Here is a 21092-nt window from a genome sequence, read left to right on the forward strand (position 1 = left end):
TATGTTCAACTGTTTGAATTCCCACTATTCTTCATGGACTTGTGTTGAAAACCCAGTTATAGAACTAAATTTTTAATAATGATTCATTATAAAACTATTTTCCTTGGTCCTTTCTATGTCATTCTTCATAAGAAACTACTTATGAATATGTTTGTTTCTTTTGGATTGTCCTGAGATCATTTACTTGATGCAATTCCCTTAATAAACCATTATGGAATGTTGCATATATCTAATTGTCATATACATAAGGTCAATTTGACTGGTTAGGTGCAGACAGGGATTGAGTGGCCATATGTGATGAGTTTCATATCATATTATTTTTGCCTTTTCACTAAATTTAACACAGATGATAGAATCTAAACTCAGAACCATGATATCATTGTCAAGAATGGTGGGGTAAAAAGTCTATCTGTGCTGAACTTTGGACAAAATAAAATGCCAAGTTCTTCCTTTGATTTTGATGTGAAGATAAAATTGGATTTAATTTTGCCATTAAATATAGGGACCCCATATGGAAACTCATAACAAATGTTGACAGTCTTCAATCTTGAGTACTCTTTTGCTTATTAACTATAATAATTTAATTATTGTTATGATTGAATATATAATTTTCATTTCACCTCTCTCTTTAGGTCCTTTTTTTAAAATTCAGTATCTGAATACTCTATGCCTTGGTAACAAGGATAGAATTTTCAGTAACAAAAATGAACTGAAAAAAATTTTTTTAATGGATTCTTTCACCTTGCAGTGTAATCTGTTCCACATATATTATGTGGCACCTATAAATAATTGGTCCATTTTTTTGTGGATTGACATTTCTTTATATATATATATGTATATATAATTAAGAGAATGACAAATATGGCACAAATAATTTTTACTGCAGAGGAGTTTATAATTCTCTCATCAGATCTCATTGTTTGAACTGATGTTTGTACATAGTATACTGAGCTCTCTCATTTATTCAATAACAAATCAGAGCAAAACATTCATAGAAAATCAAAATACAGCATTCACAGTGTTACCACTTATCACAGAAAATCAAAATACAGCATTCACTATATCACAACTCAACAACTTATCACTAAAATGGCCACATAGGTTTCACCAAAGTGGTCACAAAGTACATTCATTTAGTCAATCACAAAATCCTTAATGCAGTCACAAAGTACAAAAGTCAAAGTTTTCCACCCCTAGGTCACAGCAAATCATAATCTTCTCAGTCAGTGCACATTATCCAATTAAAGTCTTCTTTCAGCTTGACTTGAGGCTGGCTCTCAGCTTTCATGGTTCCTCTTCCATGGTCCCAGCTCCAACTGTCACCTGGGTTCGAAGGCAGAAAGCTCCCAGTTCCTTGTCCAGCTCCTTGTTCAGTTCTTCATCCAGTTCCTGTTCCATATTGAAGTTCACAGTGTCCAGTCCACCTCAAGTCCTTCACAGTTCCTGTTTCTTGAAAGACATAACTTGAAAGAGCGACAATAATATTCATACACATTGCAGGCACCATCATCAATTCACTATCTGCCTGTGAAATCAACACAGACCCACAAACAAGGTCCAAGAGGTCAGCACAAATCATCAGTAAAGTTTCAGGACCTCCAAAGCTCTCCTCCAGGATTTCTGTAAACATAAAACCAGTAAATCCTTTTTCAGGGCTTCTAGTAAAGTCCCAGGGCTTCTGTACAAAGAATCACAACCAAATATCAATGCAGACAGAGCAGACAAACAGAGTGCCGGCATACCACAAGTTTTTTCCTTCTTGACTCTGCTACCACAAGAGTCCTCTTCTCAGTTCTGCTTTCTCTAGCCCTGGGCCTCTCCTTATATATGGTCATTGGCTCCTCCCCCTCCTATTGCAAGAGTTCATGAGTTCTAGGGTTCATAAGTTGTAAGGTCCACATGTTCTGTTTCTTTTTTTTTTTTTGCTTTTTGGAGGGCAGTTGGGATTATGTAACTTACCCAGTGTTACACTGCTAATTTTTTTTGTGTGGGTATTAAGTGTCTGAGGCCTGATCCGAACTCTGGTCCTCCTGACTCTAGGCCGGCACTTTTACTCACTGTGCCACGTAGCAGCCCCCACATGTTCTGTTTCTTAACAGTCTTGATACCAGCTCAAAAGAAACTTGAACTGAAACAAGGTGTTAATTCAGTACCTGAAACAAGGTATGAAGTATTCTGTGCTTGTGTTATGGGAATTGGATTTTAAGATCTTCCCTGCTCCTAGGCCCTTTGATAGGCTTAAGTGACTTTGAGAACCTTCCTTGATTTGAAAATATGCTCTGGACCCTAATAGGCTGAATGTGGTCACATGGAGCCTGGGGCAGGAGGCTTGTTTATCAGGAATGCTCGCACTTGGTTGCTTTGTGATTGGGCAGTGGGTCAAGAGGGTTGTGACATTCTCTGAGCCAGGAGAAGGCTATATATACCCTGATGTGAGGCTTTGTTTTGGGGCTCACTTTGAGAAGAGTTGTGCGATTTGACCAGACGAGACTCTGGGCAGCCACTGAGCCCCTCAGCTTTGAAAACCCAGATGTTGGTGCTTCCCTCTCTGGTAACTGACTGGGTATGGATGTAATGGTCAGACAGTTGGAAGCCTGTCTGCTGATCTGTTTCTCTGTCTGCTTGTAACTTCTGCTTATAACTTGTTTGTATTCTCTGAAGTTCAGGGGGCTGACTTTTTCCCCTAAACTAGGTAATGACATATGTTTGATTAAAGCAAGATTGTTAACCCATTTTGAGTTGCTTGCCTTTAGAAAAGTAGATCTAAGAACCTGTGTTGGCAGCCACCCTTGGTATGTTATGGTGCTTTCTGATATAGCTTGCCATTACAATGTCACATCTTCCTTAAACCAATAGTACGTTCACTTACAATATCAACAATTATAATAGTAATGGATCTGTCACTCACAAAAATTGATTTTGCTTTACTTAATGGAAATCACTAAGCTGCACTACTACCTGTTTTGTGGCTTGTGATGTTAATAGGCTTCTCCTGGAGCCCAACAAGAGAAGCTTGATTAGGGGAGGCTTGTTTTTAAGGAAAGCCCACATATTTTGTTACTTTGTAATTAGGCAGTGGGCCATGAGGATTGCAATGCCCTTTGGCTCTGAAGAAGTATATATATACTCTCAGGTGAGGTTTTGCTTTGGGGCTCATTTGTTGGAAGAGTGTTCCTGTGATTTGGCCAGACAAGGCTGTGTGGGTACCCATTACAGAACCCCTGGCTTTGGAAACTGAGATGTTGGTGCTTCTTTCTTTGGTAACTATGTATGTATAACTTTGGTGAGACAGCTAGGAGCCACTCTGTTGATCTATTGATTTGTGTTATTTTATCTGTCAGTATTTTTTCTGCTTGTAATTTCTCTTTGTATTTTCTCTGAATTTCAGTGCTGACTCTTTCCCCTGAATTAAGTGAAATTTTATGTGTGTGTGTGTGTGTGTGTGTGTGTGTGTGTGTGTGTGTAAAATTAAAGTAAAATTGTTGATCCCTTTACCCCTTTAGAAAAGCAGATCAAAGAACCTGTGCTAACAGCCAGTCTGGGTATGGTAGGGTGCTTCTTGTTACACTGCTAGACCCTAAGAATCACCAGGCATTTCCTTCTGTTGTTGTTTAGTTTTGTATAACTCTTTGTGATCCTATGGGGTTTTCTTGGCAAAGATACTGGAGTAGTTTGCCATTTCATTCTCCAGCTCATTTTATAGATGAGAAACTGAGGCAAACCAGGTTAAGTGACTTGCCCGTGATTATACAGCTAGTAAGTTCCTAAGGCTAGATTTTAACTCTGGAAGATGATTTTTGTGACTTCGGGCCCCTCATTCTGTCCATTGTGCTGCCTAGCTGCCTGGGCATTCATTTCCTTCTAACTCAAAGTTGAAATCTATTCTTTGTATCAACTCTTCTCATTAGAATGTCAGTTCCTTGATAGCAGAGACTGTCATGCTTTTTTTTTTCTTTATATCACTGGCACAATGCTTTTTTAATCTATTCTTACATGTACCTTGGCTTCCACTTTCTCATCAATGTGGTGTCCTTCTCTGGTACAGGTTTTTAGTCCATCAGTGTTCATTCATTAGTTGTCATTCTTGTACATACCTTCCACAAGTCCCCTTGTACAAACTCCATCTATGGGTTAGAGGTGTTGTCCTAGTTCTTTTAATATTTTATGAATACCAGTGGGACATTAGGGTATCCCACTGACTATCCCTTTGTATTACTATATGATGTTTCTAACTCCTTTTTCATTCAGACATGTTCTTGAAGTTGTGTTTTACAGACCTTCTAGTCCACATCATTATTGATAATTATACTGTAGCTTATTTAGACCTCCACGTGTTTTCATTTCCCCTTGGGTAACCTGCAATTTTGATTCTTTTGAGATAATTTATAGTATTGAATTAAAAATTTCTTAAGAAGAAGAAAAAACACTGGACATTATTTATGATGAAGTTTCAAGGATCAGAACATGAGGAAAAGTTTCTAAAGATCATTACAAAAAATGTGAATTATATTCCTAAGTACACAGTAGGGGAAAATAAGATTTTTTTTTCTTATTATATAAAATAACAAGATCTTTGCTTTCCAAGAAATGACAGATTCTGACAATAGCAGTGAGTAATTTGGGTATTTAATCTGGAATCACATTAGGTCAAAATCTAGATGTACGGGAATGAGGAGAAAGGAGATTTATCTCCCTCCATTTCCAGGACATGTTTTGGTAGTGCCTTCTGGAGTGTAAAGGGAAGGAGTTGTCTGAGATATGGAAGGGTTATGGGAAATGCCTCATCAGTTCATCATAATAACAAGTCAATTTTCACAGAATTTATGTAAGTCTGGTTATTTGTCTTTTGATTCATAAACATAGTCTAAGGTGGTACAAATAAACTTTATATCCCTTGCTGTGTTCCCCGGGAGAAACTTAACAGTCTAAAGCAAATCCTTATGTACAAAAAAAGACAAGACATAATGAACCTCTTTCTTATGTACTGAATCAAGGAAAATTGAAACTTCTAAGTTATTCTCAGACTGTAGTACAGTCTGTAACTGACTGTAGTACAGTCAGGTATAAGTAAATCTTCAAAGCTTAGACTTGAACAAATTTTATGGATGATCCACTGTAATACCCTCGATTATCAGATAAGGAAACTGAGGCCCTGAGAGGTTAAAATACTTAACCAAAGTCACAGAATTAGTAAATAGAAGACCTAGAATTTATATCCATCTAGTTCAGACTCCAAAATTACTCTTTCCTCTTCATACACTGTACAAAGTTTCTTTCTTCACAATGGCACTTCATTCATAGCAACAAAGGAAAATATAGGATACTAGGCCCCAGAAACGAGAACACTGAAATTTATAGCTTCAGTCAGAAAGGACCTGAGATGCCCTATAGTGCAAGACCTTCCTTGCTTAGCAATAGCTTGTACAACATGCCCAAAATTCACAACAAATACAGTGGTAGGTAATCAAAGGCAGAGATATAAAGAGAGAAACACACACAGACACACACACTCATAGATACAGGAAGGCAGAGTGAGAGACAGAGCATCAGAGACAGAGTCAGTCTAATTGCTGGGAACTCGGGAGCTTTCTATCTTGAAGGTTGAGATATATAGGAGAGATTTTGGTTCACATTTTTATAACTTCTCCATAACAAGGAAGAGCACATGATTCTGGATTAAGATTTATGTACGTATGAGTCTAATGGTTGCAGTAAGGGAAGGTTTGTAAATGAGCTCGAGTAACTTTTGTGAGGCCATTTTCTCATCCAGCTTGAGTTAGGTGCTGTAGTTAGTAGAACTTTGGACTTTAAGGCAAGAAGACTTGAGTTGAGAGTACACCTCAGACTCTTAATAGCTGGGTCATATAACTTCCTTGGACATAAGTTTTCTCTTTTGTTAATGGAGGGGATTGTATTAGATGACCTCTGAGGTGCATTCCAGCTGTTTCTTACTGAAACTTGGAAATGTTGGTCTGGGGTTTCCTTCTCGTTCCTTTTGTTCTTTCTTACCCTCGTTTCTGTAAGAGAAGTTAGGAGGCATGTCTTATGTTCTCTTTGTAGATCTCCAGTTAGGCCAGATACAGAGTATATTAAAGAAAGTTGAGTATGAGCAATATGACCTAGATTTAGATGTGGCTGAACCTCTATACTAAGATTACCTCACATTGCCATGGGAAAGATGCCTAGCATCCTAGGAATCAAAAGTCTTCCTGAGGCTTTCCACTAGGTCATAGTAATTGTGTATAGTTTTCTTCTTCCTAGCTTGATAGAAGATTCAGTTTCAAGTAATAGCCATTCCCTAATTTGTTAAAGTAGTATCTACATGGAAAACATTTCTTTACATGAACAATCATAAGGTGAGGATGAAAACCTTATTCAATTTCTCTTGACTGGGGAATGGCATATTTTACCCTGACCAAATACTCCATCACCTGGTGGTAAATATACGGGCAATGAGCCCTTCTGGACTTATCTTAACTGGTTCTCAGACAATAGACATGCTCTATGGTTGGCACTGATCTTGAAGCCATTCTATCTTGGCAGAACCTTTTATGAGAGGATGTGGACAAGAATTGCACAGGACAAGAAACCATGAATGGGTAGTAATCTCTATTACTGGCAGAAGTACCAGGATGGAATCATGCGTATTTTGAAGCATTTTATAGTTCAGTTGAAGCATGAAGAGTAAAATAGTAACAAGTGGAATGATAGTTCTCATTTATAATGAAAAATTATAATATCTTGCTGGATTTGTAATCTTATTGCAATGGGTATTCCTGCCAACAGAGTAGGTGGCAACCAGCCCAAGCTTTTTTATTCCATGTTTCTTTTTCCCATGTCTTCATAAATCCTCCATAAAGATTCATTAAATCTCATAAAACACCATAAAACCATCATAAAAATCCCCTGTTGCATTCCACATGCTGGGGTTCTTCTTGACTTTGAGTAAGTAGCAATGAAATCCCCTATAGTCAGCACATGATTGAATACCTAATTTTACATCCATTTCCTTAATAATATACTTTATACCACTTTGTACAGTTCTTCCTTTTAATATGGGACAGCTTTTTTCACTCTCTACCTTTCCATTGCCGTGTATGTGGCCTACTGTGCAACTTTAATTCTTTGAATAGAAGAATGTTGTGCCTCCATGTAGCAAAACTGCAAAATTAAATTAAATTTCTTGCCTTTTTTTGAGGGCAGTTGGGGTTAAGTGACTTGCCCAAGGTCATACAGCTAATTTTTGTGTTAAGTGTCTGAAGCTGCATTTGAACTCAGGTCCTCCTGACTCCAGAGCCAGTGCTCTATTCACTGTGCCACCTAGCCCCAATTAAATTCAATTTCTAAATGATTCCTGTAATGCCAAATTAGGTTTTAAAAAGGGAAATATTTACAAGTTGCAATTGTAAATAGGCCCTAAAAAACTTCTTGTCTGAAACAGGGGTATTGTAGTATAGTCGTTGCTCTGAGATTGTACGAGAGTTTTGCATGCAAGGACAATGCTTAAAAAAACTGAATGTGGGAGATGATAGTGAGTCTTTATCCCAGCCCAGAGAACATAAAATCATATCTGTCAGAACTGAGGTTACCCAGAGGCAGCATCCATGTTACCAGTGGTGAGGAGGTAGGTTTTATGGTCTGAGTAGAGAAGGCATGGCATGGGAAAAAATAAAACAAAAACAAACAACCCTTCATTCATTATAGTAAAAGGCCATATCTGAGGAGGGTCATAAATTGAGTATAATAGCTTTTCAGTGGCTTTTCTAACTATATTGGGTCAACTGTGATTTCATTGTTACAATATACTTAGAACCATAGATTTGGATGGTACCTGAATCGTCTAGGCCAACCCTTACTTGAAGTATAGCTCCCTTAAACTGTGCTTTTAACTTATTTTAAACATTCCTTTTAAAACACTTGTGGGTGAACCACAGTTTATGTCAAAACCCTTTTAAAAGAGGTGCTTAAATATTTTAATTTATGTAAATAATCTGATTTCTATAGCTCTTGATCTATAACAATGCAGTATTCAGAGAAAGTGGAGAGGGTTTCTGTATTTGGAGAAGTTGGATGGGGGCAGGGGAGGGAAGGAGAAGAGAAAAATAACAGACAAAACAAGGAGAGTAGAAATGAACTTTAGTGTCTGAATTAGCAGCAATGTAGCTGAGTAGGAGATAAAATTTCTTTGCCTTCTTGGCTTAGCTTTCTTAACTGTCTTTTATGGAGACCCAAGCCCCAGGAATCAGGAAATATGGTCCAAAAATGGCTTGAGTCTGAGGGCCCAAGGCATCCTACTGGGATGAGTCTAACCTAGACTCAGAGCCTAGTCTTACCATGACAAGAGTTATCACAAACTCTGTACCAAATGGAGCAATTCCTGGCAGTAACCCTAGCAATTACAGGTGTATGTGGCAGAAACTACATAAAGCCTAATTAAGCACCTAGTAGAGACCAGCATGGAAGAAGACTAGCAGAGAGGGAACTGTGTGCAATGTACATATTTGTGGTTGCATTTTGTAACTCATAATTCTCTTAATAATAACGCTTTTCCTATATAGTAATAACAACCAAAACAACATTGAAAGCAGCTAGTGTTTATAAAGCTTGAAAAACACTATGAATATGTTATTAACATACTTCCTTTTGTATTGCCCCTTTTCCCCTTGGATACTTCATTGTCTATATATATTTCCCATTCCTGTTTCATTCTCATGTAATAATTAGAGAATTTCCTCAATCTTTTTCAACCAACAAGCATTTATCATGTGCCAGATATGTGCTAGGCCAGTTCTCAAACTTTTTGAACCGCAGACCCCTTTAATCTTTAAAAAAATTATTGAGGGTCTCAAGTAGTTTTTGTTTCATGAGTTATGTCTATTGATATGGAGTAAATTAGGGTTTAAAACTGGTTAATTTTAAGCATAATTATTTATTATTTTAATAATAATAAACATCTTACCATAAATACCTTTTAAGATAAAAATAATTACATCTTCCAAAACAAAAAAAATATGAATAGTGGCAATTATTTGGCAGCAATGTCTCTCAAATGATCTATTATATGATAACATAGCATTTGCACTATGGAAGAGAAAAAGGAAATGCCCACAGAAAACATGGGTCTTCAAAAATGATTTATTCAAATATTTTTCTCCAGAGTGTGGAAATTAGAATGAGGATATTGCATATCCTTTAATCTCTGTCCAGACAGGGGTGATAAAATGGTGTGGCAATTTCTTTTTTTTTTCTTTTTTCTTTGAAAGCAATCTGGGTTAAGTAACTTGCTCAAGGTTACATGGCCAGTTATTTCTGGGTGTGGTGCTACGTATCAGAGCCTGGATTCGATCCCAGGTCATCCCGACTCTGGGGCCAGTGTTCTTACTCACTGAGCCACCTGGCCACCCCTGAGCAGTTGGGGTTAAGTAACTTGCTGAAGGTTACACGGCCAGGTGTTTCTGGGTAGGTGCTAAATGTCTGAGCCTGGATTTGATCGCAGGTCACCCTGACTCGGGGGCCAGTGCTCTTACTCGCCGTGCTACCTGGCTGCCCCATGGCAATTTCAAAAGATGGAAGCTGCAACGTTCCTTTCTTGTATGGGAAAAGTTCTATATCTAATCTGTGTTAGAAATACTCCTTCCTTTTGGAGGGTTACAGGATGGAAGTATGTTTGGGGATCTTTGAGCATAATAACTGGCTGAGGCCATGAAATCATGGAGTTGAAATGTTTTCTCTTTTACTCGATTTTAAGTAAAAGGAGACTGTAGAGAGTCTTAACTGTGATCCCATAAATCATATTGGACACTATGAACATTTGTCCATGCAGCTAAAATTAGGGAGAGAGGGAAAGATGTGCTTGGCTACTTTTGGGGTGAAAAGAAATAAAGCAAGTACAAATTTACACAGGATACAAGCCAAATCAATAACAGATCACCCCAGGGAGTTCCAGAAGAATGCCAAGAAGATAACTTTGGAGTGTTCTCTCAGAGTGACCTCTTATAGAGTTACTTGTATTTTCCTTTGGGATTCATATATGAACTTGGGTGTAGCAGGGGAGGAATACCTTAATTGTTGATAAAGACATGTACAAATATGCATATGTATGTTCATATTTTCTGTAGCAAGCACTATCAATTCAAGTAGCTATATGTATCCTTTTACATGTAGTAAATAGGTCATAGAAATTTCACACCAGGCACTATTAAATCACATCAGTCCCAATCCATACATCAACTCTGTCCTCATCAGAGGTTTAAGAAGATAAAGGGCATGTTTCTTCAATTTATGAGCCATTGTTTATTCTTGAGGATGTGCTTAGAAGTATACATTTAAAGAAGTATTGGAAGTTTTGTATATATAATGTGTCTTATGTAGAGATTAAATACATTAAAATTTTCTAGGGGAAATATCATATTATAAATATATTTTAGGAAAATCAGTTGAAATATCCCAGATTCCTAGGTCTTTATCCCAAGGATATAAAAGAAGAGGGGAAAGGACCTATAAGCACACATTTATAGCAGCTCTTTTTGTGAGGGCAAAGAATTGGAAATTGAGGGGATGTGCATCAGTTGGCAAATGGCTGAACAAGTGGTGGTATGTATGATTGCAATTTTGTAGAGACTCATTTTGTGGGCAATTACTGCAACAATGTTTTAGAAAGTCTATATCATTCAAAAGTATATTTTTCAGAAAGCCTAGAATTGACACATATACTTACAGACATATAGAAAGTTATTCCAATACCATTTGTCTTATATTGCAGGTAAGCTTGACACTTAATGTATGGGAGAAGATAAAAGAGAGAATCTAATGTTACCAGTACACTTCTCCCCAAATTGATGAATTAGATTTGAACTGGAATGACATATCATAATCTCCCCAAATTTATCCTTCTACAAGATCAGATTAACTCTGAAACCAACACCTCCTCAGCACCTTCTGCCCTTGGGGACCCTCCTTCCTTTTGCTGTGAGAGGGTTGGATAGTTGACATTGGAGAGCTCCTTCTAGAACTTGCAGTATTTAAGATGGTTGTTATTTAGTCATTTCAGTCCAGTTGTATTTGACTCTGTGGCCCCTTTTGGGATTTTCTTGGAAGATACTGGAGTGGTTTGCCATTTCCTTCTCCAGCTCATTTAAACTGAGGAAACCGAGGCAAACAGGGTTAATTGATTTGCCTATGTCACATAGCTAGTAAGCATTTGAGGCCAGATTTGACCTCAGGAAGATGAGTCTTCTTGACTTAAGGCCTGACTCTCTATCTATTGTGCCACCTACTTGCCTCTCCAGGACCACCATTACCTCTCTGCTATTCTGGAAATAATTAAGTCCAGGAGAGCAGCCAGGCGATGTAATTCTGTAAATCATATTTCATCAGATAATTTCCTACCCCAGCTGCAGGACTTCATCATCTGTACCCCCACACACCTTCTTTTACACTCCCTATGGGCAAGTATTGTCTTATGCCTTCCTCAGTGCTCAGCACTGAGCCTGGCAACATATAGTAGTGTAATAGCAAGCTTGCCCCCTAGCATGCCCAGGATGGCGGCTAGCACAGGTTCTTTGATCTGCTTTTCTAAAGGAAATCAACTCAAATAATCCTAATTTAATCAAACATATGTCATTTACCTAGTTCAGGGGAAAAGATAAGATCTTCAGAAAATACAAACAGAAATTACAAGCAGACAAAAAACACAGAGAAAATAACACAGTTCAACAGACTAACATACAGGACTTCTAGCTGTCTGACCATTACATACATACACACAGTGTCAGTCACCAGAGAGAGAAGCACCAACATCTGGGTTTTCAAAGCTGGGGGGCTCAAGGTCTTTAAACTCCCATAGGCTTATTTAGGGGCAGGAAAGATCTTCAGATTCCCATTCCCATTACAAGTAAGTGCTTCATAAATGCTGATTGACTATGAATCTGATTGGCAAAGCCACTCTGAATCAGTAGGGCTCTGGCCACCAGGAAGCTGTGTTACAGGCTAGGTGACTTGAACATTAACTCCTTCAGCTGATCAAGTCTTGGGAACTTTAGAAAGAAAAATAGCCTAAAGCATGTGACCAATCATGTCTTCCCATAGCTCTCCTGTTCTTAGGGGACCTTGGCACACAGACTGATCTAGAGTTAAGAACATAGTTTAAGAACTGGGAAGGACCTGAAGAGTTATTTAATTCATCTCTCTCATTTTGCACTCATTGTGAATGCTATTAGTTCTATAAGATTGAGCTGTTTAGGAAAGAAGGTTGTCAGCAAGTGGAATTTTTGAATTGAACCTTAGTAGAAATTGTTCATCTTTCTATGAACAGTGCTATCACCGGCCATGAAATCTATAATAGATATTGGCTTCCATGAATACCTATGCTTTGTGGCTTACCCAGTACCAAACATAATTCCCTGTGCAGTTTTGATTTTCTTCAGACCTGTGATTTCATTGGTGTAGAGAACTCTCTTCATGTGAAAACTCTCCACTAAGGCAAATCAGTGTTCCTTCTCCTATTCAAAATCTTAAGGAATTATCTGAAGTCACTAAGAGATTAAGTGATTTGTCCAAGGTCTCAAAGATAGTATGATCCTGTACCCAGTGATTCTTGGTGAGGCCTTACTCAGGCCAGTCTCCCAGTAGATAGTTTAGTCTCTGTACCTAGACAGCTTTTTGTTTCATATAGCCTGGAGATCATGAATATTGAGGGTGGTGACATATATTAAAAAATGTTCAGTTTTTTTTTTATGAATCAGAGTTATGTGTGTGTAATTATAAATAATGTTTTGGTCTATGCCTGTGGCAGCTTGGTGGTGCAGTGGTTAGACTTCTGGGCCTGGAGTCAGGCAGACCTGAGTTCAGATGCCTCTTCAGACACTTTACTAGCTGTGGGACCCTGAGCAAGACATTTAATCCTGTTTGCCTCAGTTTCATCCTCTGTAAATGACCTAGAGAAGTAAATGGCAAACCATTCCAGTATCTTTGCCAAGAAAACCCCAAATTGGGTGACACAGAGTTGGACATGATCGAAAAATAACTCAATAACAACAACAACAAGGAGAAGGATATTCAACAAGGACACCCGAAATTGATTCAGCCATGTTTGCTTTGTACTTAGGTGATGATGAGGAAGTAACATCAGTTGTCTGGGCCCATATTCCCCTGAGCCAACCAAGTTTTCAGCAATGTCTCAATACTTTTCAAGGAAAAATTAGCCTACCTTGCATGACATGGGGGGTGGGGAGAGAAGGTTAAGATATTTCTCCTATCATACTTGGTCTTCCTAACTCGAAGTCAGCCCTCTGTTCACTGCACCCAGATGCTTATTCATTTGGCACATAATGATGCTTAAGTCAATATTTGTGTTAAATTGAATTAATTAAAATGGAGCTTCTAAGAGTACATTAGGACCATTTTTTCATACTACTTGTTAATGCATGGAATGATATTTGTCACCGCTACAATGTGTAGTGAAAAGAGTGCTAAAACCCAGAAGCAGGATAGACATTCCATTCAAATCTTGGTTCTGACATGTAGTAAGTGTGTGACTCTATTAAAATTACCTAATTACTCTGTACGCCATATTTCTCAAGTGGAAATGAGGCAAATAGTGCTTATACTATCTTTTTCACTGTATTGTTCTAAGGAGTGTTTTTTTTTTTACTTCCCTTTATGTCCCCAGAGTTTCATCCTGTGCCTTGCACATTTTAATACACATTTGTTGAATAAACCTTAAAGCATTATATGGTAGGACTGTAAGTTATTATATGTTAAATAATACTTTTATTTGACTTTCTGTTTTAGGGGATAAAATCTCAAATATGAAAGAAACTTCTTGATATGGCTAAAATTATAAATGAATATTTAATGAAAATATTATCAGCCTTATTTATGTAGTGCTTTAAAATGTTCAAAGAACTTTACAAATATTATCTCATTTGATATTCACAAGCCTGGTATATAGGTTCTATTATTAATACCATTTAAAAAATAAGTAAACTGATGCAAAGAGAGATTAAAAGACTTGCCCAGGGCAAGTAGATTTAAAGTATGTAAGACCAGATTTAAACTCAGGCCTTTCTTCGTGACTCCAGGTCTAGCCCTCTTCTCCACTGTACCACATAACTGCCTCTGTTATCATCATAATAATAATTATAATAAACCATGTTAAACTATTAACTCATGGTTCTATCTAATCATCTTTTTAACTGTGCTCAACTACCTTTCTGGCCAGGAAACTTGTACTTTTGCCATTCTCACCTAGGTTTTCACAGTCAAAGTGAATCATAAGATGATTTTTCCTAATGTATAAAATCCTAAATTTAACATATTAGTTTTATGGGAATAAACTGGAAGAGAAATTTAAAACTGATAGCCTTTTCTGTGCCAGGACTGAGCTAACTTTATTTGAACTACATGAATATATTTTCTATCATTTAACCCCAAAGTTTCTCAACCTATCAATGAACTTTAAACCTTAGCTATCTGAAAATTTTGTACCTCTAAGAAAGATATTTCCTCTAGGGTCTCAACATATTTAATGTTTGTCTAATTAGGTGTCAGGAATCAAATCTACTCCATATAAACATTTTAAAATATGTAACAATTATTAAAAGATTGATGATTTTTTGAATAGGGAAGCTCATTGTATTTGATTCAATATTCCTTTGCATCTATTTACCATAAATTCATAGAACTAAAGAATATTAATGCTGTAAAGCATCTTTGAAATCATCTATAATAGACCATCTCATTTGTATTTACAGATGGTAAAATTGAGACTTACAGAAGTAAAGGGAATTAAATTTTGATCTTTCTCAGTAATATTCTTGTAGACAATTTACTTGACTTTATTATAAAATAAACCAATAAAATTTAATATAAAATTAGTCATTTTCTTGAGCATCATTTTTTTAAAATAAATGTTTATTAAGATCCCTTTCAAGCAGTTAAAGGTAACTGGTTTTTTCCTTACTTTTAAAAAAACAGCATCTAGTGCCCCATTGATCTTGGAAGTCAAATGAATAGTTTTAATTCCTTTTAAATAACTAATAACTAAGGTGTTAACTGATATAGATTATTTGAGAAACATTTTCAGTCATTCATTTTTTTAGAGAGTCAGCAGTGAGATGCTTTAAAGAATAATGGAGGAATAGAGAAGGAATAATTACATAATGAATAGACTGTTGTCTCTAGATTCAGGAAGATATAGATTCAAACCCTGACTTGGATATTTATTAGCTATGTGACCTTGTACCAGTTTCTTAACCTTTCTTTTTCTTAGCTTTCTCATCTGTAAACATGAGGCGAATTAAATTGACTTCTAAGATATCTTCCAGCTTTAAATAAACTTATACTCTTATGAACATATATCTACCCATTTGTTTATATAGATAGAAGTAATAGGAAAGAAGTTACTTTCACTTGGGACAAAGAATAGAAGTTCTTATACTTCACAATTTATTTCTTGTAATAAGTTTTATTCTTTTCTGCTCTTTCCTTACATTTTGTTTACTCTTTTTTGTTTTTTTTTAAAGCAGTTGGGGTTAAGTAACTTGCTCAAGGTTACATGGCCAGTTATTTCTGGGGGTGGTGCTAAGTATCTGAGCCCAGGTTCAATCCCAGGTCTTCCTACTCTGGGGCCGGCGCTCTTACTCACTGCACCACCTTGCCGTCCCCATTTTGTTTACCCTTAAGGGAAAATTTTCAAATGTACATTAATAGAGCCTTTCATTCCTTAGGAAAAAAAATGAATACTCTCATAAATGATAGCTCTAAATAGTTTGGATCTATGTTATTAAGTAGTTATTAAAAGTTGAAGTATGTATTGTGATTATTTATTCAAGAGTCGTAAATCAAATGAGATCATTGCTTATTTTTCAGGAAAGGTGGATATATTAATAATGTTCCTCTCCCAATGTATTTTTGGACAAGATTTTTACTCTGACCACTGGAAATTGCCAGTAAAATAAATGACAAATTGAATTGTCTTATTATGTCTGTAATGCGTCAGTGTTCTTCTGACATCTTTTAGGGAATTCCAATGTCACTAACACGAGGGAAGACTAGAATTATAGTGTTAGTCCATGAAGCTGATTTATTAGTGTCTAATTTATTATTTCATTTAAGTTGGCATCATGTGCAATGACACATCTAACATCTGACATGCAGTGACTCATCTCTAATGGAAATAGCTCACAATAGTCACCTTATGCTTTGGGGGTTCCCCTCAAAGCTTAAGATGGAAAAGCTCCTTTAGAAAGAATCACCACTTAAAATTTGCAAATCTTTTTCTTATGAGCATGTGCATCTGTTAACATTTATGAGCTAGATGCCCTGCTTTCTATCAAACCCAGTAACACCCACTGAAAGTCCCTTCCATGTTACAGTGAAACCCAAATTGTAGTCTACCTTGAAAGCTAGTGATGCCTTGTAAATTTAAACCATATTGCTTTGGCCAAAATTCCAGCTGTTAAAACACAGATAATGAAAAGACAGAATAAAGAGTGCCCATGTTCTCCATGTAGTTAAACCACACCCTCACCTATTACACGAACCATAAAAGGTGATTGCTTTGGGGTAAATGACAATGTTATAATGGTTCACTTTTTTGGTTTGTTTGATTGTCCAATTCCTTTCTTTAGAAGACAATTATATAATTTCCTATTGCTCATTTCATGAGAGCATTCATTGAATGAGGCACATTGTTTAAAATTTGCAGAGAAACTTTGGCATAATGTACCTTTATTATTGAATGTGTAATTAGCTAAACATTAAAGATATTTTGAATTTGACCAAAGACAAAGAGTATGATTAAGATAATTTCCCTCAGGTAAAAACTTAAACAATCCTGTGTGAATGTCTTTCATATTTTTCTCCTATGGTGAAAAAAAAGCCACACTGTCTTTTTATTTTTCTTATACATTCCACTCTACTGTGTCCTGTATTTGTTTTGTCCCTCCTCGTATTGGATTATAGCATCTTTAAAGTCAGAAGATTCCATTTTAATTGCCTCAGATGAGTCCAACTCCATGGTCTTATTTATAGCTTCATCTTACATATCATCCTTACCTCCTCACTCTTACCTCCATATCCAAACAGTTGTCAAGGTCTCTCATTTTATCTTCCTAACATCTTTCTTACATGTCCCTTTCTTTCTTACTCTCTCTTTTGTGACGCTTCCATCACTGTGGTAACCATAATTATTTTAAAATCACAGAAATAGGCAGTGGATCTGATTTGGTCCATGGGTCAAAGTGGCTGACCCCTGGTCCAGATGTAGTTACACAGGATACCCTTTGCATTGGTGTATACTGATAATGTGTATCTTATGGAGATGCTAAAAATAAATAAGGAGCTGGGTCCCAGTGTGTTAAATTGAAGGAAGACAAAGGGCAAAAGTGCATTTGGAAAAGTACACAGTGTTTTAAATAATCACAAGATGATTCTTACAGACAACAAAGAAAAAGTCACTTCAACACCAATATTCTAATGGTGATGACATATCTATGGATCATCTAATACATCTTTTAACAATAAAAGATATAATTGATGCAAAGGAAAGTGGAAAAATATATGGTGACTGCAATTGGCTATAGTGTATTGCCAGTCATGACTTTCATGCAGGAACTGGCATAAAATCAATCCAAGAAGTTCATGATGAGAAAAGGAGATGATCCAGTTGAATGAACAGGGCAAAAATCTATCACACAAGAATATTACATTAAAACAAAGGCACATATATGTTTCCATATGCAGAAGTGGAGGTAATTCCCACAATGATACGCTCACAGATCCACTACAGCATGAAATTTTAATGAATATCATATGAGAGTTTCTCAGGTCATTTTAATTGCCATAGGTTTTCCCAAATGTTTGAAATTTCACACAAAATCATGGTTTTTTAGACAACGCAAAGACTCACTTATTTGGCCTTTCAGTTGAATATTTTATCTTATAGCCATGACAGGTTCTAGGATTGTTACTTTTCTTCAAGAAAAGCATGTTTTGTTTGTGTCATCAGGCATTAAAAAATCATGCCCTTCAACTGTTTAACAATGTTCCCAAGATCAAAATAGCAAAACCATCCCTTTTCTATACCATTATTCTCTTGAGTCTACATTGGTTCTCAAATAGACTATCTATACAAGGGAAAAGGCAAAAAGCTAAACCTATTGCTACTTAAAATTTTTGGTAATATTTCAGATTGATACAGTTCCTTTTATACAAATGGCCTCATTTTCAGATTGATACAGTTCCTTTTATACAGATGACCTCATTTCTTTTTTTTTTTGAGGGAGACAGGCAAGGCAGTTGAGGATAAATGACTTGCCCAAGATCACACAGTTAGTAAGTGTCAAGTGTCTGAGGTCACATTTGAAACCACATCTTCCTGATTTCAGGACCAGTGCTCTATTCACTGTGCTACCTAGTTGCCCTAAATGGTCTCATTTCTTAAAGAAATATTTATTGAGTTTCTACTCTGTACTAGGTGCTGAATTGTCACATCTGAGTCTCCAACTGAAATTATCTGTAAAAATACATTAGATACCGTTTTTTTGTGGTAAAAAAAACCCAAAACTAGAAACAAAGGGGGTCTTCATTATATGTGATATTATTGTGCCATAAGCAAAGTCGAACATGAGGAATTCAAAGAAGAAAGCAAAAGCTCGTATAAACAGATGCAGAGCAGGATAAGCAGAAACAATAGAACAAAAAGCACAATGACAACAGTAAAGCAAACAAAATCACACTAAAGGGGAGATGAACTCAGAGCAAATTACTTTCAGTACTTTGAGCAAACTTGGTCTCAGAACAACAAATGAAACATACTTGTCTTCTCTAGGTAGTAAGGAGTGGCATAGGTATAGAATGCTACCTACATTGTTAGGCATGCTTGCTTTGTTGGTTGGTTTGACAATTATTTTTATTGTTACAAGGGAAGGTTCAAGGATATGTAGGAGGATGCCTATAAAACAAAAATCATCAATAGAACTTTTTAAAAAAGTCATCAATGTCTTTCAGTATAGTGACAAATAAATCTTAAAATTATTAACAAAAATGGAATGAGGTAAAAAATGGAGTTGTTTAATGGATCTGGAGAATAAGTAGAATATCACTAAAATAACAGTAAATAAGTCCCATTCTAGTTCACTTTTTTGGTCTGATTTTGGTAACTGATGCCTAATTTGAAAAAGATATACGAGAGTTTTATCTTCCTAATCTGTCTTTGACTTTATTTTTTGCAACCTCCATGAGATGTTGAATAAATAAATGATCTGATGGATTAGGCTTAATGTCTGTACAACAAATCGAGGCCTCCTATTGATTTTTCAACATTTCTTTGATAGTTGCCCTTAAAATAATCACTTGATTTCTAGCAATTAGACTAGTGGCAAAATAATTAGTTAAAGTGAAAGTTACATGCTCAGGCCTTAAGTCCCTCTGTTGAGAACAGATAACACCTTTTTAAATTAAAATATTGAATATTTTCTAATTCAGATAGCCTTAATTTTAAAGATGACCCATTACCATCACAGACTTAGTTTACTTGATCTTGTAATAAGTAATAAACCATAATTCATTATTCCTATTCTTTATATCAGTATCCTAAGAAAATGAACTTAGAAAATTAAGACAGTATTTTGATTTACAGATGTGTCATGGAACATCACAAACCATGTCCCCAGCACTTAACACAATTCCTTGCACTTAATAGCTGTTTAATTCATGTTTGTTAATATTGTTGTGCTATCAGTACTGACTGTGTGCCTGTGGGCAAGTCATTTATTTTTTATTTATATTTTTTGCTATTGAGATTCCCCTTTAGGTAATGCTATATGATTTTAAGTTGCAAAACTTACCAATTAAAATTGGTAGAGAGAATTCCCACACCTATTGAGAAATTTTTTAAAAGGGAAAGCAAATTGCTTCTAAAGAAACTCCCACCTCTGTCATGTCCCAAACACTATGTCTTATTCTGAACCCCTGTGTTCATTACTTCTCTCTGAAGAGGTGGGATATTTCCCCATCAGTCCTCTGCAATTATGGTTTGTCCTTGTCTATATCAGAGTTCCTAATATTTTCACAGTGGTTTGTTTTTGCAATGCTGTTGTTATTGTATAAACTTCCTGTTCTGATCATTTCACTGCATCGGTTCATACAATTCTTCTTTTGTCTCCCCAAAACTGTCCTTTATATAATTTCTTACATCACAGTAGTTTTCCAGTAATTAATATACCATTATTTGTTCAGCTATTCCTCAACTGACTGGTACCACCTTCCCCCCTTTGTTTCAACGGTATTCATTTTCATTACTGGTTTTCGAAACTATTTGTTTAATCTATAACGTGGTTGACACACTCGAAGAGAATTCCTTGAAAAAATAACTATTAAGGACTTCTAAATGGTATGAACAGGAAGGGCATTTCTGTGGTTACATGCATCAAGTAGGAACTTACATGGTGAAACATTTTCATGGATGTCTTCATTTTTAATAGTACATTTGCACTGAAGCCAGACATTAATACTGAAATATTTGCTAGCAAGATTCCATTTCAAGGTAAATCTTTAACATTATTTTTAGACATTAATGAGTCTCTTATGTATTCTCTGTGGTCTTCCACTTCATTTTTTTCATTATTCAAAATAATGAAAACCTAGTCACTTATTTCTACAAAACACTGAAAATGCTTGATATTTAAACCACTAACCCATGACTGCAAAGTAGCCAATATTTGAATTTGATAGAGTTCCCCATTGGGTAGAATTTGTGGTTGCCACTCCACTTCAACAGAATACCTGAAATGCATTCTTGTCTCTAAAACTTCCCAATTTCATTTTTCAAAAGTTCTATATTTGTTTTACTGAAGCTTATTCTCAATAATTTTACTTGATCAAAGTTTTGCTCCTTTATACCAAAAGTTCTTTACCTGGAATCTAGTGACCCTTACAGGGTCCATGGATAGATTTCAGTGGGTCCATCAAGTTGAGTAGGAAAAGTTACATCTTTTTCCCCATTAATTTCTAGTTATGATTTAACATTTATTTCCATTTATTTTATACATTCAGAAACATTCTGAGGAGTGATCCACAGCCTTCAACAG

At 36.1% G+C, this 21092-nt stretch overlaps 1 protein-coding gene across 1 annotated transcript in view; it reads left to right on the forward strand.

Moving 5' to 3' along the window:
• The window catches only part of LOC138175716 (semaphorin-3E-like), a 347967-nt gene that overhangs the window by 255181 nt on the left and 71694 nt on the right, over nt 1-21092 (forward strand). The window lies entirely within an intron of this gene.

This window comes from Petaurus breviceps, unplaced genomic scaffold, assembly GCF_028583685.1.
Source record: "Petaurus breviceps papuanus isolate PSGF00001 unplaced genomic scaffold, PetGlider_PUasm1.0 79, whole genome shotgun sequence".
Lineage (NCBI taxonomy): Eukaryota > Metazoa > Chordata > Mammalia > Diprotodontia > Petauridae > Petaurus > Petaurus breviceps.